Source organism: Canis lupus, chromosome 7 (assembly GCF_003254725.2).
Source record: "Canis lupus dingo isolate Sandy chromosome 7, ASM325472v2, whole genome shotgun sequence".
NCBI lineage: Eukaryota > Metazoa > Chordata > Mammalia > Carnivora > Canidae > Canis > Canis lupus.
This window is the reverse complement of record NC_064249.1, coordinates 5,804,524-5,816,064: the sequence shown is the minus strand read 5'-3', so window position 1 is coordinate 5,816,064 and position 11,541 is coordinate 5,804,524. Positions and strand designations below refer to the sequence as shown.

General features: G+C 44.0%; 1 long non-coding RNA gene across 1 annotated transcript; it reads left to right on the top strand.

Annotated features, from left to right (window-relative positions):
* Window positions 1–6,814: 6,814 nt before the first annotated feature.
* Window positions 6,815–11,181, top strand: LOC118355225 (uncharacterized). The gene is made up of 2 exons (XR_004817267.2): window positions 6,815–7,332; window positions 10,900–11,181. It is a non-coding gene; the product is annotated as an uncharacterized LOC118355225 (long non-coding RNA).
* The last annotated feature ends 360 nt before the right edge of the window (window positions 11,182–11,541 follow it).

The following is an 11,541-nucleotide window of genomic DNA, read 5'->3' as shown; positions in this document are numbered from 1 at the left end:
ACCTGCCACCACGCGGGGACCCGGGTGCCGCGGACAGACATGCGTCCTCAGTGTAGCTCGGGAAAGTCTGTCTACACCCAAAGCCGCCGGCCCGGGGCCGCCCTGCCGGGAAGGCCTCCAAACTGGGCTGTCAGAGGCCACCCGCCGGCCTGTGACGCGGAGGAAAGGAGGCCTGCCTGGGAGGCGGACACCTAAGCACTAGCTCTGGTTCTTCTCGAAGGACCTGGGGAGTTACTTCACCTCTTCCACGGCAGCCTCTTCGTGTCTGCCAAACACGGGGAACAGCAGGCCCATCCGAGCCTCCGCGTGCAGGGCCTCCTGGGCACCTGCAAAGGCGCCCTCTCTGCCCTCCTCCCTCCGGCCGTCCCTCCCCCCTGCCTCTTCTTCCTTCCCCTCTGCTGAACTTCTTCTCGCATGACCCTCCCAGAGGATCTTTCTGGAATGCTGCCGGCCTCTGGCTGCTCGTGGAATCACTAGTGTCAAATGGCTTGCCATGGCCAGAGCAGCCAGCTGCCGCTGCGTCCACGCAGGACCCTCAGCTCCAGACGCCACCTCCCCCTCCAGGCCTCCTGGCTTGTCCCGCTGCCCTTCCTCCTGCCATCTCTCCCCCCACCATGCCCTCTCCTGCGCCTCCACTGCTGCAGGTATCACCTGCTGCCAGGTGGGTCTCTCCCTTCTCTGATTTTTTTTTTTTAATTTCAAGACTTTATTTACTTATTCATGAGAGACACAGAGACAGAGGCAGAGACGCAGGCAGAGGGAGAAGCAGGCTCCATGCAGGGAGCCTGACGTGGGACTCGATCCTGAGTCTCCAGGATCACGCTCTGGGCCGAAGGCGGCGCTAAACCTCTGAGCCACTCGGGCTGCCCCCTTCTCTGATTTCTTGTTTCATTTACTGTTTACATCAGTTTTCTCGGTTCCAAATCGTGGGAGCAAGTACGTCTTCAGGTTGTCTCTTGGGTCTGTATCTTTTCCTTATCGGCTTTACCGTCTGTCCCTCTAGGGCAGACCAAAGTCACGCTCCTCTCCGGGCTCCCCACCGGCCAGCAGAGCCCAGTGGGAACACGAGATGAGCTCTGGACTCGCGCCTCCAGGCCTGGGTCCAAATCCCAGGTCTGGCACTTACGAGCTATGTGATTTAGGGCATCTTGTCTCTTGCAGCTGAAAAATGTATAACTTAGCTTCTTCAACAAAAGGTTGCTTCTTTCAAATGGGTTTGTCCATTGACTATTATTTATTGAGCATCTACTATGTGCCAGGCCTCTGCTTTTTGACACATACAAGCTCATCTTTTTTTCTTTAAGTTCATTTTATTTATTTATTCACGAGAGACACAGAGAGAGAGAGGCAGAGACACAGGCAGAGGGAGGAACAGGCTCCCTGTGGGGAGCCCGATGCAGAACTCGATCCCCAGAACCTAAGTTCACGACCTGAGCCGAAGGCAGACGCTCAACCACTTAGCCCCCCAGGTGCCCACATACATACAAGCTCATCTAATACTATTTCAACCTCATCTCTGGAGCCCCGAATCTTAGCCTAGAGTCCATGGGGATTACCTAAAGGAAGATCGTAAATGAATTTGCATGATGTTTGATGCATAGCAGACGCTCAGCTAGTCGGACTACTAGGTCCTCAATACACTGAGTGTGACTGACTCACTCACAGATGGTGCTGAAGATACAGCAGTGAGCAGGATGGGGTCCCTGTCCTCATGGAACATCCAGTTCAGCCCAGCAAAGGATGAGATGGACATTAATACCTAGTGACAATTGTCTTTAGGAGTATTTCTAGAGCGTGTAAGAGGACGGCCTGTACTGTGAGGGGTACAGTATCGGTGGAGACTTCTCTGAAGAAGATGAGGAGCTCGGATCTGAAGTATTACTTATAAACTTCAGGAAAGAAAGGGAAATGGGCTAAGAGGTGGAGACCGTGGGCCTTCCAGGCGGTGGAAACAGCAGGTGCAAAGATCCTGAGGCAGGAAAGCACATAGCCGGCTCCGGGAACTTGAGCTTAGCTTGGTGAGCAGTGAGGAGAGAGGGGCCAGGCGAGGGTGAAGGCGGGCGTTTCTAGAGCAGAGCCTGGCTGCCATGCTGAGGAACTTGGACTTGATGCCAGAGAGGGGGCCACCAGAGTCTCAGGCCGGGCGGGGGGAGGTGACGCGGTTAGCTTTGCACTTCGAAAGCTCACTCTGGGAGCTGTATGAAGAACGGATAAAAGGGTGAGAGTGGATTCAGGAGAGCAGAACGGAATGAAAGAGACACCAGTGCCTAGACACTGCCCATAAACCCTCCGAAGGGTCTGGGGGTTTAAGATCTGCCTTCAGGGTGTCGCCTTCAGCCCAGGGCATGATCCTGGAGACCCAGGATCGAGTCCCACATCGGGCTCCCTGCGTGGAGCCTGCTTCTCCCTCTGCCTGTGTCTCTGCCTCTCTCTGTTTCTTTCTCTCTCTCTTTCTCTGTCTCTATGAATAAATAAATAAAATCTTAAGAAAAAAAACAAAACACCTGCCTTCAGGGTCTTGAGCGAGCATCCTCACCTTCCTGAAGCACATTTGTCCCAACCATCACCTCTTGCCTCATCCCTACTCTTCCTGGACAGCCTGGTTTAGGGTAGGGGGAAAAAAAACCCGACCAAGAACTGCCAGCACCACCCCATTCTGTTCTGAAGTGTGGGCTAAGCCACAAACTGGTTTGAACCTGTCAGTTCAGAGCTGCTGCAAGGCCAAGACCCGTGTGGCCTGGCTCAGAGCCCGACGCATTCCTGCGCCCACACTCACCCTGCGGAGGCCAGGGCAGGGCCAGGGCCCTGCTCCCCCCCTTCCTTTCCCGATGGCTGCCAAGGACTCAGCCTCCGCTTACCTAACCTGAGCCCAGGGCAGGGCCCCATCTCTCCTGGGGGCTGGGCGGCTCTGGAGGCGGGTTAACAGGGAGGTTCCCGGTTGGGGAGGTAGAAATAGGAACAAGGTTCTGGTCCCCGTGGTTCTGCCCACTAAGCACCCACGGTCTGTGCTTCGGGCTTAGTCCTGGCTCCCAGGCCTCAGGCCCAGGTGGTTCTCCCAAGGCCCCGTGTTCAATGTTCTCCTGCTCTGCGGGGAGAAATCAGAGTGACCTTTGGCGGGGTCAGGGGAACTGCGATTTTAGAGCTCCGCTCTCTGTCTCCAACCCGGGCAAGTAGCCACGACTTCTCTGGGCTTGGGTTTCTTCAACCGTGAAATGAGGGGCCAATCACTTGGGCTGAGAAAGAAGACCGATGTAAGGGACTCAGAGCAATCCAATCCAATTCCGATCAAAAATACAACACCAGCAAAACAACAGCAGCAACAACAACAACAACAACAACAAACAAAAAAAACAAAAACAACACCAGCTTAAAAAGTATCAATAACGTCAGTAAGGACAATCAGAACGATGACCTTTTGTGCCCAGGGACTCATCGACAGCCATCAAAGCCCCGAGGACCCCTCCACTAGATCTTCAGAAGCAGTGACGTTTCACCCCCGTTTCCCTTCAGGCCCTAACCCTAACGCAGTCCAGGCTGGGACAGAGGCTCAGTAGGGAAGCTTCCTCAGGCCTTGGCCTTGAGGGCGACACCTCCTACCTCCCCGCTAAGCCTCTTAGGGAAGCTCCCTCTGACTGCCGTGGGTACTTCCGAGGGAAGGGGTGGAGATAGTCACCAGCTCAGAAAGGGCAGCTGCAGGTGCCCCAGGCAGGACTGAAATAGACACAGGACCCAGAAGATTCCTGGAAGGAGTCAGTGCCAGAGACCTGGCAAGACGAGAGTCCTAAACCAACCAGAGGACAAATACAAAGTAGCGAGGGGTGACTTCCAAGTCCCAGTCTTTCATCCACCCAAGGGGATCCCTCTTCCCTAAGACTTTCAAGAGGTTTTCCATGTCTGACCCCTCGGGGGGCTCTGTCATGGTTAAAAAGTTCATGCATTTCGGCCAAAGGAATGAATCTCTAAGAACACACATACCAGTACCTAATCAGCCAAGACCACCCAGGCACAAAGCTGCCGAGGGACAAAATCACATTTATTGACTCAATGCAGCGAGGGAGAGTATTTCAGAGGAACTGTAGAGTGAAGCTCAGCAAGAGGGAAGAGGAGAGGCATCTTTTGTAAGGTTTGGGTTCCTGCTGAGTCATTTTGAGGAAGGTCTCAGGGAAGTGAGGTTCAGCTCTGAACTGATGGCTGTTTTCTCTGAACTGATGGCTGTTTTCAATGCAGGATTAGGATACGTGGAAGTGATTTAGGGATTGGAGGAGTCGAGGGCCGTTGAGCAACTGGGTCTTCCAGCAAAGCAAGTCTGGGAGCATCGTGGGTACGAGAATAGTGGTCCCTCACATGGGAAGGGGGGGCTCTATTCATGACATTTCACATCTGCTGCCGGACTTTGGGAGAAGCAATGTTTCTTGTTACTTTTGCAGCTAGGTTTGTTTTTGTTTTTCTGTTTGTTTGTTTGTATCTGTCTGGCCAACCCGACTAAGGGCAAAGCTGCTTTTTATTTTTCATTCTGAGCAGATTTTCACTCTTTCAGTTTAGGACACAGATTTTACTCTTTCACCTACCACCACTGAGTATAGGCCCTTGAGGTTGGGTGGCTATCTGCCCATCTGTCTACTTTCTATCTATAGATCGATCGATTGATCGATCGATCTACCTTCCTGTCTATCATCATCTATCTAATGTCACAGGATGATTCAGGACTGTGCTTCTGGAGTCAGGCTGTCTGTGTTTATATCCTGGTTCCACTATTTGCTTAGCCCTGAGATATTTGGCAGTGATTTATTGTCTCCATCTCCCAGTTTTCTCATCTGTAAAGTGGGAAAAAAATTAGAGCGCTTGCCTCTTAGGGTTGTTGTGAAGATTAACAAAATAATACATGTGAAATTCTTAGACCACTGATTGGCCCGTAGTTAGGGCTCAATAAACATGAGTGTTTTTGCTTCTTATTTTTATTTTATTTTATTTATTTATTTTTCTTATTTTTATTTTAAAAGTAACCTAATTTCTGGTTAAAGGTGACAGATTTACTCTACATGTTTTCTCCTCTCCCTTCAAAGATCCCTGCAAATAAGAAGAAGGAATCAGATGTATAAACTCGGAGCAGTGAAGATGAATCAGGAAAGGGTCAAGGTCTAGGTAGGAAAAAAAAAAAAAAGGTCTAGGTAGGGAGAGAGAGGAGGGCCTGACTCTGGGGACAAGGCTCACCCAGGGGGCTACAGTGACTAGGCTCATAGTAACCCCAAATGTGGAGACATGCTGAGGGCAGACAAATCCAGAAATAGGGGAACAAACCAGACCACCTGGCCCTAAATGTTAGGGAGTATTTTATTTTTTTATTTTTGGCAACTACATTGTAATCACAGAAAACGACCAGAGCTCAAAGAAGTAAGTCATTAAGGATGTTATCAATAGTCCTTGCTCAAACCAACACGGTCCAAGAATTTCAAGGCCACAAGCTTTCCAGACAGTTCTCGATAAAAGACTGCCAGTAAAAGCCCTCAGTGGCAACTCATTTGGGATCCCTCTCACTCTAGAGAGCTTTCTTCCCTCCTTCCCTTAATAAGACTTCACTTCACTTCACCCTTTCGTGTCCTCGAGATTCATTCTTTGGCTCCTGGAGACAAGAACCCTGCAACCCTGTAATGCAGAGACCAACAGAGAGGTCATCAGAAGATGGGAGACGCCAACAGATATTTGGAAGCAATGAAGAGATGAAGGAGTGACAGTTGATGAAGCAGAGACCAGGAACAGGGTTGGGGGAGTGGGGAGGTTGCGTATCGCAGGAAAATAGAGGAAGGGCTTTCAGTGCTCTGCAAAACCCAGTGGATGTGGGCCTAGCAAATGCCAAGGGGAATGAAGCCAGGAGTGAGATCTGGGTTGGAAAGCGGAGCTTTGCTGAAATCCGGTATACAAAGAGAATGCTACCAAAGCTCCAAATACGCAGGAGCCACGCACCAACCTCCCCGGGACCACAGAACAACCAACCGCCACAAATAAAACTCCCAAACAAAACCCAGCATAGGGCTTTTTCTCTTGAGACACTGAATGGTTCCAGGGAAAAGATACTCCCCAAATGGCATTTAGGCGTCAGGGTATCTGCTGGTTCACACCGACCCGTGTGAAGCAAAGCACATACGTGTACACGGGACTCCCTACCTGATGTTTTAAAATATGAGTAGACAACCAAGGATAGATAACCAGATCTTAGGAGAGCCTTTACTGAGAAAGGGACAGAGAGAGAGAAACGATGGTAAACAAATGGATAATTTAAAGAAGGGAATTTTGGGGACACCCGGGCGGCTCAGAGGTTGAGCCTCTGCCTTCGGCTCAGAGCGTGATCCCGGGGTCCTGGGATCGAGTCCCACATGGGGCTCCCGATGGGGAGCCTGCTTCTCCCCCTGCCTGTGTCCCTCTGCCCCACTTGTGCTCTCTCTCTCTTTCCTTCTCTTCTCTCTCAAATAAATAACTAAAATCTTAAAAAAAAAAAAAAAGAAAAATTAAAAAAAGAAGAGGAAGAAGAAGAAGTCACTCTCCATCCTCTCCTCTCCCTGTCCCTGGAAATCGCAAATCCACTTTCTGTGTCTGGGGACTCACCAATGCTGTACGTTTCATGTAAATGGGATCATATAACATGTAATCTTTTGTGACTGGCTCCTTTCACGTAGCGTAACATTTTCAAGGCTCGTCCATCCGTACAGCACCACGTCTCGGTGCTTCCTTCTTTCATTGTGTGGATATGCTACATTTTTGTTCACCCATCCATTGCTGATGGGCGATTTTGGTTGTTTCCACTTTTGAACTATTATGAATAATGCTGCTGTGAACATTCATGCAGTTGGGGGGGGGCTTTTTGTTCATTTGTTTTGTTTGTATTTTGGGGTTTTGGTTTTTTTTTAATTTTTGTTTTTTTGTTTTCTGTTTTTTTTTTGTTTTTGATTTTGTATTTGCATGGATCTATGTTTCTATTTTCTTTGAGAACACTAGTAGTGGAAGTGCTGGGTCATATGGTTAAGGTTATGCTTGACTATTTGAGGAACTGCCCTACTCTTTTCCAAGGTGGCTACACCGTTTTACATTCCCGCCAGCAATGCCTGATGGTTAAGATGATGTTTTGAGATGCATTCATGACCCCTGTGACTATATAGTTCATCCAGTTTATGGCCACACTACACTTGATGCATTCTATGGTTGAGGGTCATTTGGGTTATTTCCAGTTTTATGCTGTTATATGCAACACTCTCATGAACGCTTTCCTACAGGTCATCTGGTGCACATGTGTAAGAAGTTTGGAGTCTGTGCCCAGCAGTGGAATTGCTGGGTCATAAGGTATGCACATTTTCAATCTTATTAGATAATTCTGAATTGTTTTCCAGTCTCATTGTAATAAGCATTTCACCCACAGTTTTTAAGAGCTTCTGTTTCTCTCCATCATCTCCAACTCTTGACATCAGATTTTTAAAATCTTGGCTAACCTGTTGAGTATGCAATGTTCTTTCATTGTGGTTTCTTAATTGGCGTTTTCCTGATTACTCATCTTACTGAGCACCTTTTTTGTGTGTTTGGGGCCCCTTCCAGGTCTCTTCTCCAGTGAAAAGTGAGACGTCCTTTTTTGGTGCTCCTCTTGATTTATTTTTATTTTTCTTATGATTTGTGGGTGTTTTTCCTAAATTCTGCATGCACCTTCCTTTGTTACACTTTGTGTTGCAATTGTATTCTCTGACCTGGTGGCTTTTCTTCTCTCTTTACCTCCATAAGCAGTATCAAAGTATTCAACTATATATAGTATGTTAATGTACTTAAATGTATCGACTTTCCCTTTGGTTTGTGATTTATGTAGTTACAAAATAAAACCCTTCTTTCCCTTGAAATCATGATTCTCTTCCACTATAGTTCTTTTAAATGTTTTTTTCTTTTATATTCAAATTTTTAATCCATCTGGAATTTATTTTTGCATATGGTATAAGGAAGGACTTGATTTGCTTTTCCCCATGTAAGTAAATAATCAGCAATACCACGCCTTTCATGTATCAAGTTTTTATCTATGTGTGGGATGGTTTCTGGCATCTCTTATTCTTCTCCACTGATCTGTTTGTCTATCCTCTCGGAATATGACATTTGTGATTACTCCAGCTTTATAATAAATCACAATACCAGAGACAGCATGCTGTCCTACCCTGATCACCAATCCTATGCTTCCTCAGGGAGGGTTTTGAATATTCTTGCCCCTTTGCTCTTGCAAACAGACTTCAGAGTAAGTTGGTCACATTCCACAGAAAACCATGTTATAATTTTTACTGGAATTTCTTTGATTCTACATATAGATCAAGATGGGGAAAATGTACATATTTACAAATTTGACCTTCCTTTCCCACAAACATATGTCTATTTCTTTAAGCCTTCTCTAGTATCTTTCAAAAAAGTCATATTCTTTTCTATATTTTCTAAAGAATTGCACATCTTGGAGATCTCTGGGTGGCTCAGCAGTTTAGGGCCTGCCTTCGGCCCAGGGCATGATCCTGGAATCCCAGGATCAAGTCCCACATCAGCCTCCCTGCAGGGAGCCTGCTTCTCCCTCTGTCTCTGTCTCTCTCTCTGTGTCTCTCATGAATAAATAAATAAAATCTTAAAAAAAAAAAAGACATCTTTAGAGTCTTACATTTTTTTTCTTTTTTGCTGCTTTTGTAAATGAAAATTTGAGATCGTATTTTTCTGTTTAAATTCAAGATTTTATTTGTTTATTTGAGGAAAGAGCATGAGAGAGAAAGAGCCCAAGTGGGAGGGAGGGGCTGCAGGAGAGGGAGAAGCCGACTCCCCGCTGAGCAGGGAGCCCAATGCTGGGCTTAATCCCAGGACCCTGAGATCTTGACCTGAGCCAAAGGCAAACGCTTAACTGCACCCCCAAATTTATTAATTTTTGTGTATTGATTTTAAACTTAGCTATTTTGCTAACCTGTCAGTAATTCTAATAATAAATCTGTAGGTTATTTGGAGTTTCCCATGTTAGTATTCATATCACTGGCAAATAATGAGAATTTTGTTTCATCCTTTTTTCATTCTTATACTTTTTCTCTTTTTTTCCCCTTGCCTTGCCGAGCTGGCTCAGATCTTCCCTGCAATCTTAATTTTGTTCCTGAATTTTAAAGCACTACTTTTAATGTTTCACTAATGATTTACCATGTTAATACTGTAACTGGTTGGTTTTTTAAAATAGATTTCTTTAATCAGGTAAAGAAAATTACTGTTTCTAGTTTACTAGGAGATTGGTTTTAATTTAATTTTTTAATGGATAAATGTCGAATGTCATCTCAAATTTTTTCTAGACCTATTGGGATGAGTATCTCTTTAAATCTCTAATGGGATGAATTATATTAAGATATTTTCCAATATAACTTCTTGCAATCTACTTATATTATTTGAAAAAAAAAAGACAAAGCTAGATTATGTTTGGAATATTTAACCTAGGCTTTTAAAAAGTTTGTATTCAGGGGTGCCTGAGTGGCTCAGAGTTGAGCATCTGCCTTTGGCTCAGGTCCTGATCCCAGGGTCCTGGGATTGGGTCCCGCATCCTGCTCCACACAGGGAACCTGCTTCTCCTTCTGCCTGTGTCTCTGCCTCTCTCTGTGTCTCCCATGAATAAATAAATAAAATCTTTTTTTTAAGTTTGTATTCATAAATATGAATACAATAAATATGGCTGATCTTTTTTTCTTTCTCATACTTTTTCTGTATAGTGTGGGGATCCAGCTTCCATTAATCTCATAAAATAAATTTGGGGCGATTGCCTCTCCCATTATCTTCTTTTAAAGAGTTTGAATACATCTGGATTATCTACCTCTATCTCTTGAATATATGTCAGAACTCACCTTTATAATTGCCTGGGCCCAACATGTTCCTTAGGATTCAATTTCTTTCGCATTTATGAATCTGTTAGAGGCAGTTGCTACCAGTTGCATTTTTCATGCAGAGGCAGTTGTTACCAGTTATGTTTTTCTGGGAGTTTGTCCATTACGCCTAAGAATACAAGTTTATTGACTTCAAATTATTTATAACATTCCTCTATTATCTTTAATCTTGTTACTCTTTTTTCATTCCTGGTATTGTGAATGCCTCTGTTTTCCTTACTTGCATCATCTTTCCAGAGCTTTGTTACTTTGCTCTTGCTGTCTCTATTTTTTTAATATTTCTATATCAAGTTTTGTTCTTGTCTTCCATTTTCCCCTCTTCACCTTTACTTGGTTTTCTTCTGTGGTTCTTTTTTAATATCTCTAGTTGGATACTTACTCCAGTTTACTTATTTAGTGTTCAGCCATTCTTCTCTTCTAATACAATTGAAGTTTATAAATTTCCCTCAAATGTTAATTTAGTTTTGAAATTTAGTGGTTTTTTTTATCACTTATATTGAAATTTTTTTCTATTTCATCTTATTTCTATTTTAACATTTCTAGTATGTAAGAGATCTGTTTTCAAATTTCCAAATACATGGCTCTAAAAATATGGTATATGGCATATTTTCATTGCTGAATTTTAACATGATTCTTTTGTGATCAGATGATAAGATCTGTTTGATAGTAATTCTTTGAAATTCATTGAAAAATTGATTTATGATTTACCATGGTGGTCAATTCTTGAAAATTTTTTTAAGTCTGTATTTTAAAAGAGTATGTTTTCTTTCATTAGTATGTATTATATTTAGTATATGTCCATTAGATCAACTTTGTTATCTTATTCATAATGATATTTTTAGAAATGCAAAGACTGGAAAAGTTTACCTATCTAACTTCCTTTGTTAGTAAATGATTAGCAATATGCTAGAGCAAATAAAGGAGTCAGCTAAGACAGAGAAAAACAAGGGACCCAGGAAACAGTCTCTGTCTCAGGCTCTGTCTCTCTCAGGAATGCAGTGACACCCCAGGATGCCGGCTATGCAGCAGGTTCAGGAGCTCCAGGAGGAAGTTTCTGCAAGCACAGGCTTGACCCCCTCCCCCATTCCAAGCAAAGAATTGAGAAATTGTAAATATTTTGGATGGCAATTTTTCAATATGCGTCAAAATCTTTAAAAGTTTCATTTCGTAAAATCATGGGAAAGTGTACAAAGATGATTGAATAAGGATGTTCACTGAATCGTTATTTATGTTAAAAAAGTGATTATTAACGAATAAAGGATTGGTTGATGAACTTATAGTCTCTGTATATGATGTAATGCTCTGTAACCATCTGAAACGATGTTACAAAAGATGAAATGTCATCAGTAAATAAGTCTGGGTACACTAGCAAACGGAAAAATATGACTTGGGAAAAAAGTGTTTTCAGAAGAGTTTACTTTTGTGGGAAAATACCAGGAGAGATAAGCATTCGGATATTAAAACTGGGTATCTTTATATGGTGGAGTTATAGGTAAATTTTAATTTTCTTATTTAGAAGCTATGAAACTGTATTACAACTTTTACAATAAAATTCTTTTTTTAAAGATTATTTATTCATTTATTTATTTATTTATTTATTTATTTATTTATTTTCATGAGAGACACAGAAAAA